The sequence below is a fragment of the Triturus cristatus genome, chromosome 10 (assembly GCF_964204655.1).
Source record: "Triturus cristatus chromosome 10, aTriCri1.1, whole genome shotgun sequence".
Lineage (NCBI taxonomy): Eukaryota > Metazoa > Chordata > Amphibia > Caudata > Salamandridae > Triturus > Triturus cristatus.
The window spans coordinates 254,220,727-254,244,607 of NC_140593.1; the positions used below are offsets into that span (position 1 = coordinate 254,220,727).

The following is a 23,881-nucleotide window of genomic DNA, read 5'->3' on the forward strand; positions in this document are numbered from 1 at the left end:
AGCAGTTCGGGCTGTTGTCATGTCTAAAGTTTCCTATGGGAAATAACATGGAGAAAACGCGTTTTGGGACCCCCCTTTTTTCTCAGCCCCCGCTTGGCGAATCACCCCGATACTTTCAGGATAGGAGTTGACCGGAGCGAGACCAACGTTTTGAAAATTTCGCGAACATTCGTCAACCGGCGCCAAAGTTATTGGGAAAAGAAGAAACGCTTTTCGAATAGAAACAAGGTCCTAACTATAACAACCTACTGGCGACCGCCAGTAGGTAATATATATATATATATACATGTATATATATATATTGTGTGTGATTGAGACTAATGAAACAACATGTTGGTTGCAAAACATGTGTTGACTATTTGAAATGTAATAATTAATTAATTAATGGACTTGTAAAATTTAATAAATGAAATAAATGACTTTTACTTAATTGTATACCTCAATTTTAATATTTTAAAACACAATTTAAAACTGAAAATGTTTTACTTTTAGTCAGATTTTATTTTTGCAGTTCAAGAAAAATATTTTAATTCCATTTGGTTAAAATATCTAAATTTGAATTTTAAAATTAATTTATAGATCCTATACCTTTTTTTGTATTGTTCGACACCTAAAATAAATATAGTGTGCGTATATTAACATTAATATTTAATATAAAACTATTTAACTTTTTTTAAGTTTAATAAACTTTTCCATATAATTTATTAAAGGGAGCTTTCCACCTGGAACATTAAATGCTAGTGTAAAGTCACAACTAGAAGTAACTTGTCAATGGTATGAGACAGTTTTACAGTCATAAATGGGGAAAAGCAGTAAAGTGACTCAAAGCATAAGAGTAAACTTGCACGTATGGATTTACTCACATATATATAGGCCGCAAATTGTGTATTTTCGCCTTTAATTTGTCTGCTGGCTCCTTACTTGGCTCTGCACTTTGTATTCTATTAGGTAAAGAAACTCTTTGCAATAAACGAATGGCCTCTATCTCAATTCGCTGCCGTGCTCTTTCTTGTGTACCACTTTTACATGTAAAATCCCACTGGGTTTCCAAAGAGTATCAGCCATCTCCAAGTCAGTGCCAGATAAGAGGTTGGTAAATGAAAAGCAAATCAGATGACCACAATAAATAAGATTTGGGATTCAGGAAACGCATTTCCTTGCCCCCAGCACATAGAGATAGCCTTATTTTGGATTGTGCCAGATTTTTTTTGGGGGGGGGGAGGAGGAGAGGGTGTTATATAGCGTGAACTACACCCGAAGGTATCTAAGCACTTTTGAGCCCCAGTTGCGTTACAGACGGACACATTATTTTTTGTTAGGCACACGGATATTAAGTGAGTTGCCCAGAATCACGGGATATTGAGCGTCCCTGCCGAGATTCGAATTCGGTTTTCCAGCTCCGAAGTAGGCTGCTCTCGCCGTTACGCCATTCACTCATTCGTCTGATACACTGACTCGCAGGTCACAAGATTCTGGTGCAAGTAAGGCAGAAAGCTGTAGAAAGTACCGTGAGTAGCAACTGCCGCCAGAAGATATAGAGGAAGGAGGGCCATTCATGGAAACTATTTTCTGCTACAATAAAAAAGTAGTGCAACAATATATATATATATTTTTTTTTAAATATGAATTTTACTAAATTTACGTACTCTATGGCATAAGTCATAGGGTTAGGGAAACAGACCCAAATCTCTAATGTCTGGGTAAATAATATGAACATGCACATATTCAACATTGTGCACTTAGTGCAGGCTTTGAAAGGATATTGTATGTAAGTCCCTGAAGTGATGTGAACGATGCGGGTTAACTCCAATTCCTTTATTGATATAACATCAGTATAATGAAGAAACAAGCGAGCGCCAGGAAACACAGCTATCAGTCCCAAGCCACAGCTCCCAACTCCTGTGGACTAGAATCCCCCTTACCTCACAAGCATTCCAAGCACACACGCTCACACTTCATAAAGGTAAATGCACTAACTCGTGAAGCATATCATCCCAACCTAACACATCCCCCCCTTCAATGAACCCCAAAGAAAAAGAAATAAAAAAACATAAAAACAATGAAAATAAAATAGAAAGAAGACAAAGGCAAGGATTCTAACAAAGAGAAATATAATACAATGTAAGTTACATTACATATTCCTTAAGCCAATTTGGCAAAACTCTTTTTCTCTTATTACCAACAGCATCACCAACATTAGAATTAATATTCTCATGAGATGGTTCAACATCTAAAGGATTATCAACAGACCCTTCCCCCTCCCTAAGGAAAGCAGAGGACACATCAGGAATTCCAGTGTTTTCCTTCTGAACCACCACAGATTCTTGAGACCCTTCAGAAGCTAACTGAGATTGTAAATTACTTTTTTCAAAATAATCCTCAATCCATTCAAAATCTCCCATGTGATTCTGGACTTGATTGTTATCAACATGATTTTGGTTAATATCAATGGCAATGTCTTTGAGATTCCAAACTCTCCCATCTTTAACTCTAACAGCATTCCGTAAAACTTCCACCACCTGTTTAGGTGTCTCAAATCTACTTTCACCTTTAGCAACCCTAAAAGGTTTTTTAACGCGAACCCAGTCACCAATAGTAACATGAATTTCCTTAGTACCATGGTGTTTGTCATAGTATTCTTTGCTCTTTGAATGCACTAAATCCAATCTCTCTTTCACTTCTATAGGGGACCATTCTTGTACCATACCCTTCACAAGCCAACCAGGGTTAAATTTACATCTAGGTGTCTTACCCCTCATCATGACGAAGGGAGATAACCCTGTATTCAACTGAGAAGTGACTCTGTAGGACCACATTGCTTTTTGTACTTGCACTTTCCAATCCAAATTCTTGTTCATTGATGCTTGTATGACACCCTTGATCACTCTATTTATTAAAACATTTCACAGTGCCATTCCCACTCGGATTATACAGCGCCGTGGTTTTATGCTTTACTCCACATCTCTCAAAATAATCCTTGGCCATGTTGGACAAAAATTGCACCCCATTGTCTGTCAAAAGACAAACAGGTAAGCCCTCCATTACAAAAACCTTATCCAAAAACTTAAGAACGGTATGTGTGTCTGCCTTTCCCACAAATTTGACAAAGGGTGTTGGAATTGGCTCTTCTGGCCAGTTCACCCCTAGAACTTGTTGCAATTATCCTAGCCTTTTCCTATGTTGTACTAGTGGTTTTAGGCCTCTAGGCGCTTTCACACTGTGTCCCAGTGGAAAGTGCGGGCGCTCTGTGTACGTTTAGTGAGACTGACCTGCCCTCCCGTAGGAATGCATGGGGGATCTGAGTGACCGTGTTAAGTCCTGATGTGAGAGGAGTGCAGGGTCGAGTTTGGTATGTGCGAACTCGTGAGAGTGAATGCTGCGCAATGATGTGTGCGGCGTTACGGTGTCTCGTGTAGAAGTGCCACTTCTAGAAGCTGGCCTGTCTGTATAATAAATGTGCAGTGACTGTCTGGCTTGCGATTGGCTGGTGTGTCTGTCTCCAGGAGTCAGGATGGGTCTGCCCCGGTGGTGAGTGGAGAGAGCTGCATGTTGATGGCAGGGAGGAGTACACCTGGAACCTGAATAGGGCTGGGCTTTCCCCACACAATGCTGGCTCCACCCCCTGTGGTGTGTCTAATGTCCCTGGCCTGTCCTGTGAATAGGGAGAGGGGTTGAGCAAAACAAAGTGCTCAGGAACCAGTTGCATCTGGTTCGCCCCTTCCCTTCACCTTTGGAGACAAAGGATTCTGTGTATAAAAGAGGGGCTGTGACCCCATGAAAATGTTCTGTACTTGGGTGCTGATCCTGCAGGGCGTGCTGCTGCTGGGGGCCCAGGGGAGGGCTGGCCTCCCTGGGCCCTGCCTGCCCCTTTTGCCCTGAAGACGTCTTTGCTGGGAGCTTGGTGCTCCATTTCTTTTTCCACAAGGAACTTATCCCTAGCGCCTGGTGAGCACTTGATTTTACTCTCTAGGGAGTGCTTTACTTTCTCCCTGCAGCGCTGGACTGGGTGCCGCTGCTGATAGGGGATCCCCCAGCCTAGGGATTCCCTCTCCTCCTTCTGATGCTTTGCGGGTGCCCACCCCGCGTTTCTGGCGAGTCTTTCTGTAGTTTAAAAGACAGGTGCCCACTCCGCATATTGGTGCCGTTATTTTACTTGCAGGTGCCCACCCCGCGTTACTGGCAAGAAATCACCGCCGCTGCCCCGGGGCTGCACATCGCTGCTGGGGGGAATCCCCAGCATAGGGATTCCCCCATTGTGCCTTTAATAGTGGGTGCCCACCCCACATGGCCGCCTAGTTTTATATTTTCATAGCAGAAGCCCACCCTGCTTTTATATCGTAATTCGGAGGGAGCCTACCCCTCATTGCCGCATTTATGATTTTATAATTGAAGCGGGAGCCCACCCCGCGTTTCACCGCCATGGCCCGATCGCTGGGAGGAAGTCAGGCAACGTGGTGCCTGATGGCGGGCGGGACTTCCGGTTTGACGGAGAAGCCCCGCACACGCCCATGCAGCAGGAGGAAGCGGCCGGAGCAAGCAGCGCCTGTACCCGTTTTCCCCTGCAGGGCTCCCGTGATGAAGAGGGAGCCCCGCGTACCACCACAGATTTCCATATTCCTGGCGGGGCTCTCCTTGATGGAGAGAGAGCCCCGCGTGTGCAGCCTTGGTGAAGTCCCTTTCCCAGAAGAGGGACCGGGTGAAGAGGAGACCGACTTCCCCCCCACGAAGAGAGGAGCAGCCGGAGAAGCCAGGAATCCCCGAGGCAGCCGGTGGGTGGGGGCTCGCTTTGGACACCGTGTGGGGGGGGAAGAGTGGTCCCGCCGTTGCGGGCCGCTCCCATGTGGGCACGATTATTTCTTGAGCCCCAGCTGGCTCCAACGGGGGCATGTTTATTTTAAGAGCCCCAGCTGGCTCCAACGGGGGCATGTTTATTTTAAGAGCCCCGTGGCTCCAACAGGGGCATAATGACTTTCTGAGCCTGCGTGGCTCCAAAGGGGCATTCCTGCATTTCTGAGCCTGCGTGGCTCCAAAGTGGCATTATTATTCTAGAGCCCCAGTTGGCCCCAACGCTGGGGGCAAGTTCTCTTTCTGTTTGGCCCAATGATTTCAGGAGCCAGTGCGCTCTACAGTACTGGGGGACATATCATTTTTAGAGCCTAGGTGGCTCCAACGTTTTGGACATTATTTCGAGGGCCATTGAGAGCCCATGCCTCATTTGACTTCCCCAGCTGCGCAGCACTTAGTGCCAGCTGCAGCGTTTAGGCCCTGTTCTTGTCCCCAGCTGCCCAGCAAGTAGTGGGCAGCTGCTACATTTAGGTTCTTGCGCAACCTGGACCCTAATGTGATTGAAGTACTATTGGGTTTTAATGCTTATGGTGTTAGGAAATGTACTGTGTGTAGTATGTTTTGCGCACCCTGTGTTGATGCTTATGGTGTTAGGGAATGTACTGTGTGTAGTTGTTTTGCACACCCTGGGTTAATGCTTATGGTGTTAGGTAATGTACTGTGTGTAGTATTTTGTTCGCACCCTGTGTTAATGCTTATGGTGTTAGGGAATGTACTGTGTGTAGTATGTTTTGCGCACCCTGTGTTTTATACCTCTAGATATGATTTCTGCATAGGAGGTTGTTTTCCCTGTTTAGGTTTATGTTAGGGAGATTATACTTCCCTGTGTGATATACGCCCCTAGTGTAATTATACTTAGGAGGTAAGGTTTAATGCGTTAGACTTATAAGAAATTGCATAATGTGTTTATGCCTCTGTGATGTATGCAGGATAGGTTTTATACCTGATTCTATTATGATAATGCTGAGGTCATTATTGCGCCAGTAGTTACTGGTTGTGCTCTACAGTGATAATTTGTGTTACAGTTGGTATATGTTCTACATTTACAATTGGTGATTTGTGCTAATTCTGACAGTGGTCCATGTGGCCCTGTCTTGTGTAAATAGTCCCCTGTAAAATTCTGCCCAGTGCCTGTTGGCACGGTGTAAATTATGTGATTATCATCTAATGTGCTTATTATAATACAATGGCTATTTTTTATATATAACCTTGTGTGGAATTTCTTTTGTGGTGGGTCTAGGGTGTTGTTGCTGTGTGCGCGCTCCAACGCTTTAGACATTGCCTCCGGGATAACCCTGACTGCTCGTGCCAAGCTTCCAAGGGGGTGAGCAGGGGTTATCTTTGGCGTGTAACTCCCCAGCCCTGACTTAGAGTGGTTGTTTCTGCCTGGCTTTGGCGCAAGCCCTAGCCAACCAGAAATCCCATTTCTAACAATGGGCCACTTAGTAAAAAGGTCAATAGCTACCAATCCAAATTCCTTCAACTCACCAACAGGTCCAAAAATATCAACTGCAACTGTATCCCAGGGTAGACTTGGAATTAACCCTTCACTCATTGTAGGTCTCACAGTTTTTAATGATTTGTCTGCTGAGCAGCAAACTGGACATCCTTTAACAAAATTCTCAATCTCCTTATCAATTCCTGGCCACCAAAACATTCCTTTTACAATCAATTTGGTCCTGACAATGCCAAAATGTCCTTCATGACATAATTGCAATACTTTTTTACGTAAAGTTCCCGGAGGAACAATTCTGTCACCTCTCAACAACAAATCTTTGTCTAAAGAAAGTTCCATCCGAACCTCCCAAAAGGCTTTCAGATCACCTATGATGTTACCTTTTCTTGGCCACCCTTTACAAATGTAACCTAACACTTTCTCCAAAATCTCGTCTTTAGACTGTTCTTCCACCCATTCATTCTTACTAATGGCAGGTGCACCTGAATCATGTATGAATGCTACGTTACAATTCCCCCAAGGATCATCAACGCATTCCTCTAATGGAATGGGTAACCTGGATAAACAATCTCCCACAACATTGTCTCTGCCCGGTACATAAACAATTTTGTAAATGTATTCCTTCATTCTCAGATATTCTGGCCAATCTGGCAGAGGCAACTGTAGTACCCTCACTTGACAGAATGCGAACGAGGGGTCTATGATCCGTGCAAATGATTACAGGTTTTCCCCACACAAAAGCACGAAAGTGCTCTAAGGCCCATGCGCAAGCCAACGCTTCTCTCTATAATTGGGTATTTGCTCTCTGCAGGGGATAGTTTCCTGGAGGCAAACAAAATTATCTTCTCTTTCCCTTCCTTACCATACTGTAATAAAACAGCACCCAGACCCTTATCGCTTGCATCTGTAGTTAATAAGCATTCTAAATTAGGGTCAAAACTAGCTAGAGCATTTACAGTCTGTAAGTCTCCTTTGATCTCGGAAAATTCTCTCTCACACTCTTTACACCATACACATTTTGTGTTCTTCTTTAGTAGAGAACGAATATTGTACACTTTGGATGCAAATTTTTTATAAATTTTGCGCAATATTCTGCCATGCCCAGAAAAGATCGTATTTCCTCCTTAGAAGTGGGAGCAGGTGATTTAACAATGTTCTCAACCAATGAAGGTTTTGGCTTAACCCCTTCCTCATTTATAATGTGACCCAAGTACGAGACACTTCTTTGCCCAAATTTACATTTTGTGAGCTCCACCGTTAACCCTGCAGACTGTAATGTCTCAAGAACCTGGTTTAACTTAGTGTCGTGTTCATCTTTGTTGACAGCAGCAATCAAAATATCTTCCTGGAAGAAACACACCCCCTCCATTTCTCCAAACAATCTATGCATGAGTCGCTGAAAGACTGCCGCAGCAGAGGCAAGCCCAAAGGGCATGCGTCAAAACTGGTAGCACCCAAAAGGCGTGATAAAAGCCGTGAGACTTCTCGGTTCCGGCTCTAACACCACCTGATGATATGCGGCGGAGAGGTCAATGGTAGAAAACCACGTCGCCCCCTTCAAGGAAGAAACCATCTAGTTAATTTTGGGTAATGGGAACTTTTCAATGACTATATTATTATTCAAATGGCGCAAATCAATGCACAAACGGATTTTGCCGTTGGGTTTACGGGCAACCACGACCGGAGAAATCCATTATGACATTTCAACTTCTTCAATGACTCCCTTCAATAACAAACTTTGTATTTCTCTTTTGACTTCTTCTCTGATCAGCATAGGGATAGGTCTAACCTTGTGTACTCTTGGTTCAGCATTACTTTTAAGGACAATTCTATGTTCGAAACCTCTAAGTCCCCCCAACTCTTCTCCAAACACTTTAGGAAATTTCTTATTCAACGCATCTCCCAACTTACTGCTTTCATCCATAATAAGTACTTTTTCCTCACTATTTGGATCCAGAATTATATGTAAATTCTTCTGGTCAAACCAGCCCAACACAGATGGCCCCACCTGGATGTATGACGTTACAACGCATACTTTTACAACGCATGCACTTACAACACAATTTTTACAACGCAACATCCACTACAACGCATTCCAAACATCGCATGACACTACAACGCATTTTTGAAAACTACCTTTACAACACATTCCATTATATGGCATACTACCTTTACAACGCATACCATTACAACGCATAATGTTAAATTGCATTTAAGGTAAGTATTGGATAGTATAGGGGTAAAAATTACTATTCTTACTCCAGGGGGTGCAACAGTAGGGTAAGTGTTGGATAGTATAGGGGTAAAAATTACTATTCTTACTCCAGGGGGTGCATCAGTAGGGTAAGTGTTGGATAGTATAGGGGTAAAAATTACTATTCTAACTCCAGGGGGTGCAACAGTAGGGTAAGTGTTGGATAGTATAGGGGTAAAAATTACTATTCTAACTCCAGGGGGTGCAACAGTAGGGTAAGTGTTGGATAGTATAGGGGTAAAAATTACTATTCTAACTCCAGGGGGTGCAACAGTAGGGTAAGTGTTGGATAGTATAGGGGTAAAAATTACTATTCTAACTCCAGAGGGTGCAACAGTAGGGTAAGTGTTGGATAGTATAGGGGTAAAAATTACTATTCTAACTCCAGGGGGTGCAACAGTAGGGTAAGTGTTGGATAGTATAGGGGTAAAAATTACTATTCTAACTCCAGGGGGTGCAACAGTAGGGTAAGTGTTGGATAGTATAGGGGTAAAAATTACTATTCTAACTCCAGGGGGTGCAACAGTAGGGTAAGTGTTGGATGGTATGCATTGTAATGGTATGCGTTGTAATGGTATGCATTATAATGCCTGCGTTGTAGTGACATGCGATGTAGTGTCTGCATTGTAATGGTATGCGTTGTAATGGTATGCATTGTAGTGTCATGCGTTGTAATGGATGTTGCGTTGAAATGCATGCGTTGTAAGTGTAGTGCGATGTAATAGTTGCGTTGTAAAGGTTGTTTCCCCCCCACCTTAGCCACTTATAATTTTCCCCTTGTAGATCTTCCTTTAAAGAGAAAGGTTAACCACCTGAATCCTAACGTGTCAATCTTCTCTCCAGTATAACTTACTGGATTCACATCCGACACACTCAACTGATCCCCAATTTTATCAACAAATTTCCTCTTCCATATCTCTTCATTTATGATAGTGTAAGGAGATCCCGAATCTGCATAAACATTCACTTTCACGCCACCTAAGGACAATTCACATATAGGTTTACCTTCCATAGATCCATCCTTAATATTTAAGACAAAATTGCCCCTCACATTCTTCACACAACTCTCATCTACATCACCATCTTCATCATCACATTTCTCATCATTCCATATATATTTCACATTGCTGCGTCTACGGCACATTTTGCTAAAATGGCCCAAAAGACCACAAATGCCACATTTCTTCCTTAAGGCCGGGCACAATTTGCTAAAAGCCAATTGTTCTCTACTATCGCAACAATAGCATCTTCTATCATCAGTCTTATAATCTCTTCCCTGGTTCTTTAACGGCTGGTTCATCTCCCTTGAGTTTGTTGAAAACTGCTTTTAACTGCACTTTGTATTTTACACACAGCTCCAGGTGTTTTTTCAGACTCTTTTTCTGCCTCTTTAATCACGGTTACGCATCTACCCGACATTTCAGACTTCCTTATTATAGCCAAAACATCATCGAGTGGTGCATCACCATTCACCCATAAGCTGTCCTGAATAGGTGAATTATTATTATGCATGACTAATTGATCACGTATTAAATCATCATGCAGATTATCAAATTTTCAGTCAATGGCCAATTTTTTAAAGTCATCCAACCACTCATCTACTGTTTCATTTTTAGTTTGCTTTCTTTGAAAGAGCCTGTGCTTATTACTCCTATGCATACCTTTTGAGCAAAGTACCTGTCCATATCCTTGAGAGTGTTCTCAAAAGCATCTAGATTGGCATCTGAAATCTTAGACATTCGAGAATGGGTCTTTAATCCTACTGGTCCTAAGGAATGGAGGAGTATCCTCTTCTTCTGTTCCGGTTTAATCTTTCCTGCCTCATCAATTGCGCAAATGTAATTTATAAAATATTCCTTCCACTCCACACATTTAATGCTAGGTTCTGGTCATTTAGCCCAGAAAGGGTGTGGAGTACTGATGGAAACATTTTGTTGAGCCATATTATCTTCTACAATGTTGGTTTCGTGATCTCCTTCATCCATATATAAATATAGTTGTTAAAAGGTTTTAGATTATTATTTAATGTTTTTTATTTTTTTATTTTTTTTTATTATATAACTTCAATTGCTCCACAAGAATATATCACTGGTTCCCGACCGTCTCACCTGTTTCTCGCTGTTGTCTGTTATATTTAATCCCCGTAGCAAATAAATATGGTAGAACTACTTCCTTATTGTTACGGAGCGCTGGTGAGTGCTCGTACCTTGCTGTGGATATTTTTCCCTGACAAAGATGGCTGCTACGCAAGGTCACGCAACGTGACCTTGCGTGATGATGTATTCACGTCTTCCAGTACTGCGCATGCTCCTGACGTAATTATTAATTCGGACTTACGTCAGGAGTTCGGCACAGTGCTCGCGTCCGTAATGTCCCCACTGCTCGAAAAATGCAGCCGACTCCGACTTCTAACGGCCACAGAACCACCTCCGCAAGGTAACAAGCTCTTCCGCCCTTTACACAGCTGTAAAACTTTCACCTCCGTGATCCGTGAGGGTTTTCCTTCCGATGCTCACTGGAAGCAGTTATCTTCTTTTGTAGTACGCCTTATAACGTCCCACTGTTCCACAATCACATGAGAATTCCTCCAATTACTGATTATGGTTCCGGTTTCCCCAATCGTCACCAATTGAAGTGATGTGAACAATGCGGGTTAACTCCAATTCCTTTATTGATATAACATCTGTATAATGAAGAAACAGGCGAGCGCCAGGAAACACAGTTATCAGTCCCAAGGCACAGCTCCCAACTCCCGTGGACTAGAATCCCCCTTACCTCACAAGCATTCCAAGCAAGCACGGTCACACGTCATAAAGGTAAATGCACTAACTCGTGAAGCATATCATGTTAACAATAATCCCAACATAACAGTCCCCAAACAGCAGTAAAAATTCACCTTTTTTAGGTTAATTTACACACAGGATTATTGAAACATCTAAATTTCGATTTTTGTGAATGCAGTCTGAATGTGATTCCATATGAGCAAACTGACAGTGCACAGACTCTACAGTCCACATGCAAAGCAAAATCGAAAGTAGTTTGAGTCTTTTCATAAACATGCTTCCCAAAGATGTTCTATTAAAATGAAGCAAAGAATCAATATCCGGATTTATGGCTTCTCCCCAAGGGCTTTCTTGCAATGAATAGACCACTCGGAACACTGACAATATGAATTACTGTTTGACATCTACGATGAATTTTGGCAGACGCAAAGCTGCTGCATCTGCTATGTTAATTTAATCTCTCTTCATGTTCATGTATTGAGCTAAGTGGTTGTCAGCTCCGTTTTGGAAGGCCGTGTGACAGTCTTCAGACATTTTTTGGCACTGCCACATGACAAATGAGACCTCAGTTTATATAAAATATGAATTAATTCCATTCACCTAAAATCTCGTCCACACCCCCAAGATTGTTTTACTTGAGTTAATAGCTTCCTTGCTAGTTTGGCAGGACAGGAGCACTGACACACACTGGTAGTGTTTCTCCCCCAAAAACAACCACAGTTTCCCTTGTTATTGGGATATGGGGGAGAAGCAGGCTGCGGGGTTTTCAACAGCAGAGGCTCAACTGGTTCCACAGTGGGAAACCCTTGACCCAGTGGTCCATCCACCACTGAACATTCAGGATACAGTGGTGGTCACACCTTCCCTGCCGAAGTCTTCCAGCTGAGGCAATGTGAGACCCAGGCATGGACTGACAAGCAGTGAGAAAACACTTTGGGGGATATTCACAAGCAGTAGCGGCTCATGGAGGGAGTTCGGTAGGGCAGTGAGGCGGGGCGGGGGAGGGGCAGGGTGGGGAAATGTAAACACCGGAATATGGATGAACGGAGGCAAGTACACATTTAAATTAATAAAACGAATTCCTTTGCGCACGCTACATCGCATTTTGCGATGCAGCGCGCGCAACAAAATTTGTTTTATTAATTTAAATGTGTACTTGCCTCCGTTCATCCATTTTCCGGTGTTTACATTTCCCCACCCTGCCCCTCCCCCGCCCCACCTCACTGCCCCACCGAACTCCCTCCACGAGCCGCTACTGTTCACAAGGATCTATCGGTGAGTTAACAGCACTTTATCACAGCCAAAGTTGCGATAAACGTTTCGCCCTAATCACAAGCTGGTGTTAACATCCCACAGCACCAGTTTACCCGCGATAGCAGCCACAAAAAACATCGCCACAGATGACCCCGCAACTATCGTTAATGAGATGCAGAGTAGGTGTTCTCCACGCCAAAAGCCGCAACAACACCACTCCACAACATTCACAACAACCAGCCAGAACTGCGATAAGAACACAAAACAGGCGATAAGGAGCGTTACCAGCAGAAAAATAACACCTGCTCTGACCTGGTGCAAAGTCGGACCACAGCCTGCACCACAAAAGGGAGCACAGCCCAGAGCCACACCTGAAGAACAACAGATGCACCCGGGCAACTGAACATGCAGCCCGGAGGGTCGAAAGGGCTACAACACCCGCCGACACCACTCCCAGCAACCCCCCTCCCCGGCACCCCCCTGACCAAAGACACGTCACATCAGCTACACCTAAACATGTACAAAATAATCTGCATGAGGTCGCACAATCACAATTGGTGACATGCATTTGGCATCACAAAAATGAGCATCACTCATTCACTTTTGAAGCAACAAATGAAACTTTATTCAAATGAACACTGAAATGAAATGAAGACACAAGCCGGCTCCCCTCAGGACAATCCGTATGTCCCAGCTTGCAAAAATCATGATTAGAAGGTGTGTCCTGCACACATCAAAGGACAGAGAGAGAGCAAAGGAGAGACAGAGGAAGAGAGCGAGAGCGAGAGAAGAAGAGAGGTGGAGAGAGAAAGAGAGAGAGAGAAGAAGAGAGGGGGCAAGAGAGAGAGAGAAGAAGAGAGGGAGAGAGAGAGAGCGAGAAGCAGAGAAGGGGGAGAGAGCGAGAGAGAAAGAGAGAGAGAAGAGAGGGGGAGAAAGAGAGACAGAAGAAGAGGGGGGAGAGAGAGAGAGTAGAAGAGAGGGATAGAGAGAGAGTACCACCCCTGCGCACCCAGGCCACACTGCTCACCTGCTGCCACTGGTGTGTCTCCAACCACTTGCTGGTATGTAGAGCAGTACACCAGGTCCCACATCTGAGACAGACCCGTCATCTGAAACAGAGTCTAGATACATGATTGGCAGAGTACACACAATTGTGCAAGACAACATCGCCTGCCCGCCCATGCACACCCAGGCAGAGGGACCCCAGCCCATCCCGCCGCCCATCGGAGCATGCCCACCCATGCACACCCAGACCTCACTGCTCACCTTCCGCCACCGGCGTGCAGATAGGAGGTCCCACCACGTGCCACTGCAAGCCACAAGCCCGGGCCCGTAGACCTGGCATCCTCCACACCATGCAGCCCCGTTCTGCAGGCCACCAGGTCTCACGCTTGGTGCTGGGTCTTGATTACTCCATGGCAGAGGACATACCAATGCACCCAGCCTCATCGGAGGCTGCACTCCCGCTCAGCCCAATAGGTGCCACTAACTCTGGAATCCCGGAAGCTACACCACGTGGCGGTAGGCCCGTGCTACCCGCTGGCTCTGGCCTACACTGTGGTCCAGCAGGGCACACAAAACCTGAGCTGTCTGGACCTACGGGACGGGTCATCTTCCCAGGCTGCACACCCACTCAGCAGCTTAAGGTCCCCCTACCTCAGTGCATCCAAAGTCACCGTCCCGTGGCGGGGTGCCTGTGCCGGTTGCAATGCTCTGTGTGCCACTAACCCTGTGCAACCCCAGTCAGCGCCACGTGGTGGTAAGCCTGTGACGGCCGCAAGCTCTCGGGTGTCACTATCCCTGGGCGCAACAACTCATGGGCCCTTTATGATTGAGAACCGTGGCGCATCCGTCATCCAGTCACCACTGGCAGAGGGGAATGTGACGTCGTCGGGCCAGTGTGTTGGCAGAGTCACATGGCCTGTGACGCCTGTGCCAGATGGGTGTGGTGTGCATGCAAACCTGCTCTCAGGGAGTGGCTGTGACATGCTGCCAACTCGACCAGTGACCTGCACACCACCAGTGAGCATGCCTACGACGGGTAGCAATGAGGGCCCCCCTCGGAGCGTAAGCAGAGTGGTCTGGGCTGCCATATGCCGGACCAGCGCTGGGCTTGTAACAATGACTCGTGGGCTCTGGGCGTGGTTCAGTCCATGTCCGGACATGGAAGTGACTGATGCGTGTGTCCCTGTTGTAGTGTCCATGGCACCCGGTACACAATATGCAATGTAGCACCCTCTGACTGGCATCCCATAGGATGAGCATCATTGACGAAAGGGAAATCACTGTCCCTACATTTATCCACACATTCATACATGAATGATGAAAGACAGAACACTGCAGTGCGTCACTGGATGTTTATTGCACATCCGGTGCAGTTCTGCAGCTGGAGTGGTACAGGGCAATGCCGAGCACACTACACAATATGGGCCCGTGGAGGGCCAGCCAGAGTCCATCCGGGGATGACAAGTACTGCGGAAGAGGAAGGGTACAGTCCCCAGTCTGGTCGCCATGTCATTGGTCATCAAACAGGATATGGCAGTCCATGTCGCTGTCCAAGGTGAGTGAATCGGAGTGTATCGGGGGTCAGTGAAAGGTTATGGGGCGATGTGCGGCACCAATCAAAAACAGGCCAGGTGGCGAAAATGAATGCTAGTGCCTCCTGATCACAAACCCATACATGTCCTCGTCCCCGGAAGTGTGCTCTGCCCCACCTGTGGGTGTTGCAGTACCGGCTGAGGCACTGTGTGCCACTGACACATCAGGTGCCGGAATGGATACGTCTGGCGCACTGTGAGGCAATGGCTTACCAGGTGTCGGAGAAGTGGATGGTGTGGGGCCAGCAGCATTCATCATCACCACGCCTTGTGGCAGCAATGCCATGATGATGATCTGCAGGGCATGGTAGATCCCAGCTACATTTCGCTGGTGTGCAGCAGTGGCTGCCATCCTTTCCACCTCCATCCACACCATGTCCTCCATGAGACTCCACATGTGTGCCAGCTCACGGCTGGTATCACTGGAGCCCCTCTGACAGGTGTTCTTCTCTTTGCGTAATGACTCCAGAAATGTCAGTCAGGGCTCGTTGGAGACCATGGAGTGGACCTAGACACCCATGGATGGCGTCCAGTTTGGTAGCCATGCGGTCGAACCCCACCCGCACCTGCTCAGCCGTCACCCTCTGGCCCTCCAGCATTCAGCGTTGGAAGGCTGTGTGTTGTTCCTGGGCATCTTGGGAGACTGCCAGGGCCGTGGGTGCCTCCTGCTGGGTGGTTTGGGTGGTGGGTGGGGTCTCCTCAATGTAGCTGGTCAGCCCTGATCCTGGAGGTGAGTCGCGGATGATGTCAATGATGTCTAGGAGGGCTTGTGCGTCGGTGCTGGGGTTGTCCTCCTCGTCATCAGTGAAGAGTGGCTGGGACTGCTCTGCAGGGGGTGCTGATGGTGGGCCTGCAATGTGAAGGGCAGATGGTGTATTGCAATGTGTCCACATGTATGTAGCCGCATGGTACCTGTTGACATTCAGACAGCATGGCATTGTGCATTGTGACAGTCTATAGAGCTGGGCGATGACCCAGAGTCATTGAGGGTGTGCACTGTGCTCTGCTTGATTGTGCATGTGTGCCATCATGGCTGTCACTCACCCTGTTGCAGTTGTGTTGTGTCCTGTCGAGCAGTGTCTGGTCCCCCGACTCCAGTCACAGTATCCACACTGATGACTGTCGACACCAGCTCCTCCATGTCATCCAGCATGAGCTGTGGCGCTGGGCCCCCACCTCCAGTCTGTATTGCTGCCTTCTGGTTGTCTGCGAGTTTCTCCTTGGTCTTTCGCTTGATGTCATTCCATCTCTTCTTGACCTCATCCATTGTTCTCTTGTGCTCTCCGACGGCATTCACCTTGTCCACAATGCCCGCCATATTCCATTTTTGGTGCCCAATGACAGGTTGGAGGTGACGAACAGTTGTTAATGGTGTTCCATCACCTCCATGACTATGATCCTGGTCGCCTGCGGACTGAACACGCTGGGGTTTGTGTTTTTATCTCCGTCGAGCTGGTTGTATCGTGGGCATTGGCCGCGGTTTTGGCAAACTATCGCATGGGGCCACCTTGTTGTGAATTCCACGTTGACAAAGGGTTATTTTTTGCAGTGATAGGCTGCGATGTGTAAAGTTGCATTAACATTGTTTGGTGATGTTTAGCACACGTTCTTGTGAATATACCCCCTTGTGCATCCCGGCTGTTGTGCATTGTGTGTGTTTTTTACTAAAATAATTTCCAGTTTTGGGAGTTTGTATCACTTGAACTAAATAGTATGTAAAGCAGAGCTAAAAGATGTCAATCACTCTGCAATCTCCTCTGCCTTCAGTGTATTTGAATCAACAGCTGATGCACTGAAGGGATATGGATCCAACGTAGGCAGAGGCAGTGGCGTAACAAAACTTGAGGGGGCCCCTCTGCAAAGTAGATGAAGGCCCCCCCATGCTCCATTCCCATTCAGAAGCTCTCAGGCCAGAGGCCACCACCAATGCACAGTGCCAGAGGGGGCCTCCTGGAGCTCAGGCCCCCACGCACAGCAGGGGCTGCAGGGGCCAATGTTACGTCACTGGGCAGATGGAATCTCTGTGACGGACAGTCCTCTACTAGTGGAACAGAAGTTAGGCCCTCTACTGACCGAGCGTGCTATCAGCCTCTCTGTAAAACTAATCATTCTCCCTTCAGTCTGTTTTTGACCTGCCTCCCGATTCGAAACAGCTGCTTCTTCTGCTACCAATTGTCATTTCATTTACACCTTACCAAAAAACATAAGCCTGTCTGAATCATGCTAGCTAAAACAGGGACGGCTTTAGGGCGGTGCGACCGGTGCCACCGCACCGGGTGCTGGCTCCCTGGGGGCGCTGTGTTTGAAAGTTTATTATGCTTTTGAAGCACCTGCTGCAGCGTTTCTTTCCCCCGGCAATTACCAGGCCTCACATAAATGTCAAGATAACTCGTGTGATTAATTATCTTCATGGAGAGAGATCAGCATTTTGTATAGTTGAGGTTTTGACTTAGGTGAAGTTAGTGCAGAGGGTTAATATGCCTGCTGCAAAGAACGTGTACCAAGTAGATTACAGAGTGCGTATGATGTAAACAGATCAGTAGGTTGCTGCTTTCAAAAGAGGCCTCCTTTTGTTACTTACAATTTATAACTTAAAGTCCTAATATAGAATAGTGAGCTATTAACTTTCATCCTAGAACTGCATATACACTGCAAAGTATAGATTATTAGAACATTGATTAATGTTGCAAGAAGGGTTAATTTGGCTAGAAATCGATTCTTATTATTAAAGAAAACTCCCAACTATGCTGTTTCTTTTTCGACTCTGAGTTTGTGCTTCTCCACACCAAGCACTCTTAAACTATACTGCCTACCAGTATGGATGACATGTGACTCCTACACTTTTAGTCCTTTGGCTTATGTAACATTTCCTATACACTGATTTACACGCGTATGATTGATTGTCTCTGTGTAATGTGCGTGTGATGCAAAGTGCTCGGACACCCTACATTGGTATGAGTGGCGCTATATAACTAATTCAATGCATCTGAGAGATTGTGGTTATGGAGACTTGGTCACTGTTAAAGGGTGCTAGTGAGACAATCCGTGGTGGAGGTGGTCATTGGGGGGGCGCCAACAAACATTGTCGCACAGGGCGCCACCAGCACTAAAGCCGGCCCTGAGCTAAAAGGTCTGCTGTTCAACACAGTCTCAATGTCATTATTTTTTACTTCATCCCTCATATAATGCATCGGAACATGCTACATTTGCTGCAGTTTGCAGACCAGAAACTGTACTAAGAGTAGACAGACTTCTACAAAAAGACAAGCACTAGGTTTCATCGATAAGGGGTTTTCACCAGTGTGATTAAAGTTAACAGAAGATCCAAGGATTAATAAAGAATTCTGGAGGTGACAGTGCTGATTGAAACTCAGAGTTGACTTTAGGGCAGTGAGACCCATGCGGCCGCACTGGGTGCTGACATGGGGGTGGGGCGCTGACCTCAAGTGGGGGCACTGTGTTTAGCAATACCTCACGATTTGAAAGCAGCTGATACAGAGTTCCTTGTGTGTCCGGATTTCAAGCAACAATAAAAATGTCAAGATAACTCTTGTGATTAATGTTTGCGCTAGAGAGAGAGATCAGAGTTTTGTCTAGTGGCAGTTTTGTTTCGCCATAAAGTAGCACAGAGGATTAATATACCTGCAGCAAAGAACAGATCTGCATTTAGAGTGGATACCTGAGTGGATTAGTAAAGCCAGCCTTTGCAAGCAACAAATTAAATGTATGCAAGAGAGGGGCTACGGAGGTCTGAGGGGCCCTTTTGCCAGCTCGTAGTGAGGGAATCTGAGGAGGTCATGGGGGGGTGCTAAAAAAGATTGTCGCAGCAGGCCGCCAGCTCTAAAGCCGGCCCTGTTGACACTGAAACTGCTGTTGGGTCCTTGGAGTCTCTATAACTTGTGAAAGAGTTTAGTTACTGTTCAGGAAAATACTTGTAAAGCTGAAGTGAAGCATGGCCAGACTGGAAACACAAATCAACCGCAGTAATGTCTGAAGAAGGTTGTGACTCGAATTGGGCCATTGAAACTTTCATGGTCGCTCATTCTCCTACCTTGCACACAAGACATGGACAACCTCCCTCAACACATCAGAAGACCTAACTGTTCATACAAGCCCCTTGGGGACCACAAGCCTACACACCTGTAGGCATGAGGATACCCTCACTGGTGATTAGTGCACTAAACAAATCAACATAAGATAACATAACATGTTTAGGACGTGGAAGATCATCCTGCTCTAAAAGCAACCCTGTGGCATATAGTCACCTGGAAAAACATGCCAGAATGGCACAATGGTAGGTGCAGCCCTAGGTGAAAGTTCCTGAAGAGCTACTTTGGGCACTTGGGCAAAGAAAAACTAGAGTGATGATTGATAAAGATGCAGAGCTGGGGTAGCATGACAACTTTGGTAGACAAAATGACAGTTTACTTTCATTAAGACTAACAGCTCAATAGAGATGTCGATAGTAATGTGCATGAATACAAATGTGTTGGTATTGGTAAGTGGCTTATGTGTATGTCACATGCATATTATTTAGATTATTAATTAAACTAGATTCAGTATTGGTATGTGGCCTATGTGTATGTCACATGCATATTAGTTACATAATTTCTTAAACTAGATTCAGTTATGCACATCTTTCAGTATTTGGGAAATCATTCAAAAGTGTGGTGTTTTTTTATCTGGTGACCGGGATTGACTTTGTTAATGGCCTCCAAATTCTTTGTGTTACAAAGCTGGGCCATTGCTTCTTATCTTTTAATGCAGTTTGTGTCATTAAACCTCCTACTTTATCCTGGCTCCTAGCATAATATATAGGATAAAGTACCCCCGCCGTACATTATAAGGATATTGCAAGTCACCGAGGAGTTCCATAGCCATATAGAGGAATGAGTTAAAAGGCCGAGTTCCTTTATAAGATTATGGCACTCCGAGGTTGCATGCAATATCCTTATCATGTACGGCAAGGTTTACTTTATCCCTTATAATACATGGTTACACCATTGCTTTTCTCATGAATCACTTAAATCCTTAGTGTGTAGCTCTTTCATATGAAAGAAAGACCATGTTTGCAAACATGAAGAATAAAAATAGAACCACTAGTGCAAAATTAAACACATCCAAAAAAGCTGTTAGCTAGTTGTTCACAAAATATATTAAAAGCAGTTCAATAGAAGTCAGTTTATTTATTTTTTAAACAAAAAAAGGTAAAGCAGAATAAGTATAACTTTTCTATAATTTCCCATGGTGTCCAAAAAATTAACATGTTATCATAAATATCTACTTTCTGCTTGGTACTGTAGAGTTTTTGAAACAAACGGAGCAGAAGTCAGAAAAGCAACCTTCATTGCTTTGAACACCTGCTCCTGGCTCAGGCAGCAGGCATTATGATGTAATAACTCAACTGTTATAAGTTATTACTTTGTTAGAGGTCGCGGATTATAAAGAAATTAGAGACATGTGTATACAGGGAATGCAGAAGTCCATGTATTAAATGAAAATAATGCCAACAAAAATCTGAAAAGTTAATAAAATTACCACAAGCAGATATCTTCAATTGAACTTCAAAAATGCAACTATAAATACATTCCATTGACGAGCCTGAAAGTTGAGATAAGTGTGATCCACAGACGTGCAACACTAGCGTTGACGCATGCTGAGATCTGCAAGTTCTCTCCATTGATAGTATAACATCTTGGATGAGAAGAGCTGCTCCTGTTCATTACTAGTAGAGCAATCCTTTAGCGAATTACAAGTATTCTTCTGTTAGAAAATGCAAGCTTTCGCCACATTGAGCATGTGTGCTTGTTTTGTGAGTGTTTGTACCTTTGTGGTTTTTTATCCTGCAGGCCTCCAGGTTACATGTTTTGCTTGCTGTATCAAAGGTGGTCTAATCTGGGGACATTGGCATTTGTGTGATACGAGTTTCTATGTAAGGAAAGCATCCTTCATTGGTGGAGCAGGTAAAACAAACATTTTGTATACCTTCTCTATTTTGCATGAAAACACTAATTACGTAATCAATTTAAATATTAACCTGTATTAATTTTTGCCGTGGTATAACTAATCAACATTACACCTTAATAAACACGAATTACACGCGGGACTAAATGCTAATTGCATGGTAAAATAACTCTAATGACTAACTGTGGTACGCATATTAACGATAGAACGTGTTGTGATAGAAATTGCAGGATTTATGTTGCTTTGTAATGCTTTGCGTTCCTGGTATGCAGAATGGTGAGTATTATTGCTTTAAATGTTGCTATAAACTAGGAAAATACTAATATATAAAAGGGTTAGTGTGGGTTTAAACATTAGAATCTTCATTTCAATATATTAATTTTTTTTTGTGGTTGTTTTGCTTAAGTTGGCATTCGGGCCTACTAGGCCATGATATTCAAAATGGAGTTCGGAAGCGGCCACTGTCGTGTGAGAGCGATGACTACTGCGCAGACTCGGATGACTCTGAAGATCTCTAGGCGTCCTCCGATCAGGGCACAGTGTTCCTCGTCAAGGATAGGAACATGGAGGACTGCCAAAACTCAACTAGTGTGAATGACAGAGAAGACAATGGAAACCTGTCCATAGAGGTCTACATATTGATACTTCGGACCCTTTTGCATGGGAACTGTACAAGCTAAAGAATGTCGTATTTGTTTCCCTGAGAACCCAGGAACATGGGAAACATGTCCAAAATTACAAAATTGAGGGGCTTAGCCAATCGGAGTGTTTAGATTTTAGAAATTGTTGCCGATTACTTTAGAAATCACTATAAAAGGGGAACTGTAGAAAAGGGTGTAGACTAGTGCGTTCCAGAAGAGTGTCCCGAACTTGCGTTGATCGATTTGCTTGCACGATTGCCTGGTCCTATGTATTTCATTGGGACTGTGTTGTGCCGAGTGAAAAGGAACTTTTTCCTGACTTATTTGGGTATTAGCCTGCATTCGATTGGACAATTTCACCCAAAGAGATTTGATTTATGCAGGGCTAACAGGGTTTGAGATATGGTCACTGATATCAAGATTTAGGTGAATATAATTGTCATGATAATTTGTGCAGAATAATCAAATTTGAATTCTATCTTGACTATCCCACAGATTATGCCAATGAAGCGAATTAATTAGATAAACGAAACATTGATTAACAGAAAATGTGTTTGTGGTTCTTTTAACCCCTTCAGCGCTGCGCGGATTCCCCCGCGGTGCTGAAGGGTTCGAGCGCGGGCGGGGCCATGACGGAACGGTTCCGTCATGAGCACAGCTCAACCGATGCTCATGACGGAACCGTTCCGTCATGAGCATGGAAGGGGTTAATAAGGTGTTGTTTTAGAGGTTCCACAGCTTTAAATGTGTTTTAGCTGGTTCTAAATCACCATCAACCAGTCCAACTAACTGGTCCGTCGAACAAGTTGTAGAGTGCCTTGATGTTAAAGTTAGGATTCTATAGGTATTGATGTAAATATGTATATACTGTAATTCATTTCCTTTCCTATAGGTAATAAGGTACCCCCACATGTCCAGCGCTTCTGTCCTCCTGTGTGCAGATTCGGAGTGAGACGTATGAGTGTTGGTGTTATGGGCCCCACCAATGAATGAGTGTATGAATGAATAAACGTGATGACGGGTCTGTGATGCAGGGAGGATATGAAAATTTGCCCTTTCCGCTGGAGCATCATCATCATCATCGTGGAGTGGTGTGGCTCACTGGTTAGAGGCGGCAGACCCGGGAGCAGAAGTCGGCCTGGGACCAGGGTTCGATTCCCGACGCTGCAGGGTCTTGGGTCAAGGTCAGCGGACTCGACAATTCTCACCTCGGTGCCTACTCTAACCATGGATCCCACTCAGCAACTCTGGGCAACAGCTTGCTTAATCTCCACTTACGGCCCCATCAGCGCCGGGGATGCTTGTCTTCACCTTGGAGATGCCCAGTGGGACCATCTCACAGGGAAAGCCAGGATGGGTTCCCCAGCGGTTTACAGCGCCGGGACGCCCCGTTGCTGGGGCAGCTGTGCGCTTTACAAGTCTACAACATTTACATTTCCATCCCTTGATTTAACATATACACCTATGAGGGCACCAAAGTCAACCCTGGCAAAAATGTTAAGGTCAGCCTCACACTGCAGAAGGTTGCCAGTAGAATGGAAGGAAGGAGGTTTTTATGGTTGGTTCAAGCAGGCGCAGCCGTCAAAGGTAAGAGAGTGGTGGGGCAGGCCGGGGCAGGGTGGAGGGGAAAGTCAACTGATGATGGGATAGGTAAAATTAAATAAAAACATAAATAAAACCACTTACTTTGCTATCGCTGCATCGCTGAGTCGGCGACGCGCGCAAGGTAAGTGGTTTTAATTATTTTAAAATGTAATTTTACCTATCCTATCATCTGTCGACTTGCCCCACCCCTGCCCCACCACCTTACCCCACCACCCCACCACTATTACCTGTGAGGGCCACGCCTGGGTTCAAGGCTGCCCATTCAGCTCTGAGGGCAGCTCCCTAACTTGCTGTCTAAAAGGAAAATGCCAGATTGGTACAATGGCCAGCACAACCATGCACAGAGGTCTCATTAAACATGCATTTATTTTATACGCTGTCACATATTTCTACTCTGCTACAGTCCCTTGATTTATTAAAGAGTACTCTTGCTTTTATTATAAACAGCAGGTCAAAAGATCACACCCTCCTTCACAAAACCA

The 23,881-nt window shown here is 45.1% G+C and overlaps 1 protein-coding gene and 1 long non-coding RNA gene across 3 annotated transcripts in view; one reads left to right on the top strand and one right to left on the bottom strand.

Moving 5' to 3' along the window:
* The window catches only part of TMEM196 (transmembrane protein 196), a 445,343-nt gene that overhangs the window by 389,359 nt on the left and 32,103 nt on the right, over window positions 1–23,881 (bottom strand). The gene's annotated exons all lie outside the window — the stretch shown is intronic.
* LOC146789283 (uncharacterized) lies at window positions 10,871–22,333 on the top strand. The gene is made up of 3 exons (XR_014969778.1): window positions 10,871–10,991; window positions 21,039–21,152; window positions 21,560–22,333. It is a non-coding gene; the product is annotated as an uncharacterized LOC146789283 (long non-coding RNA).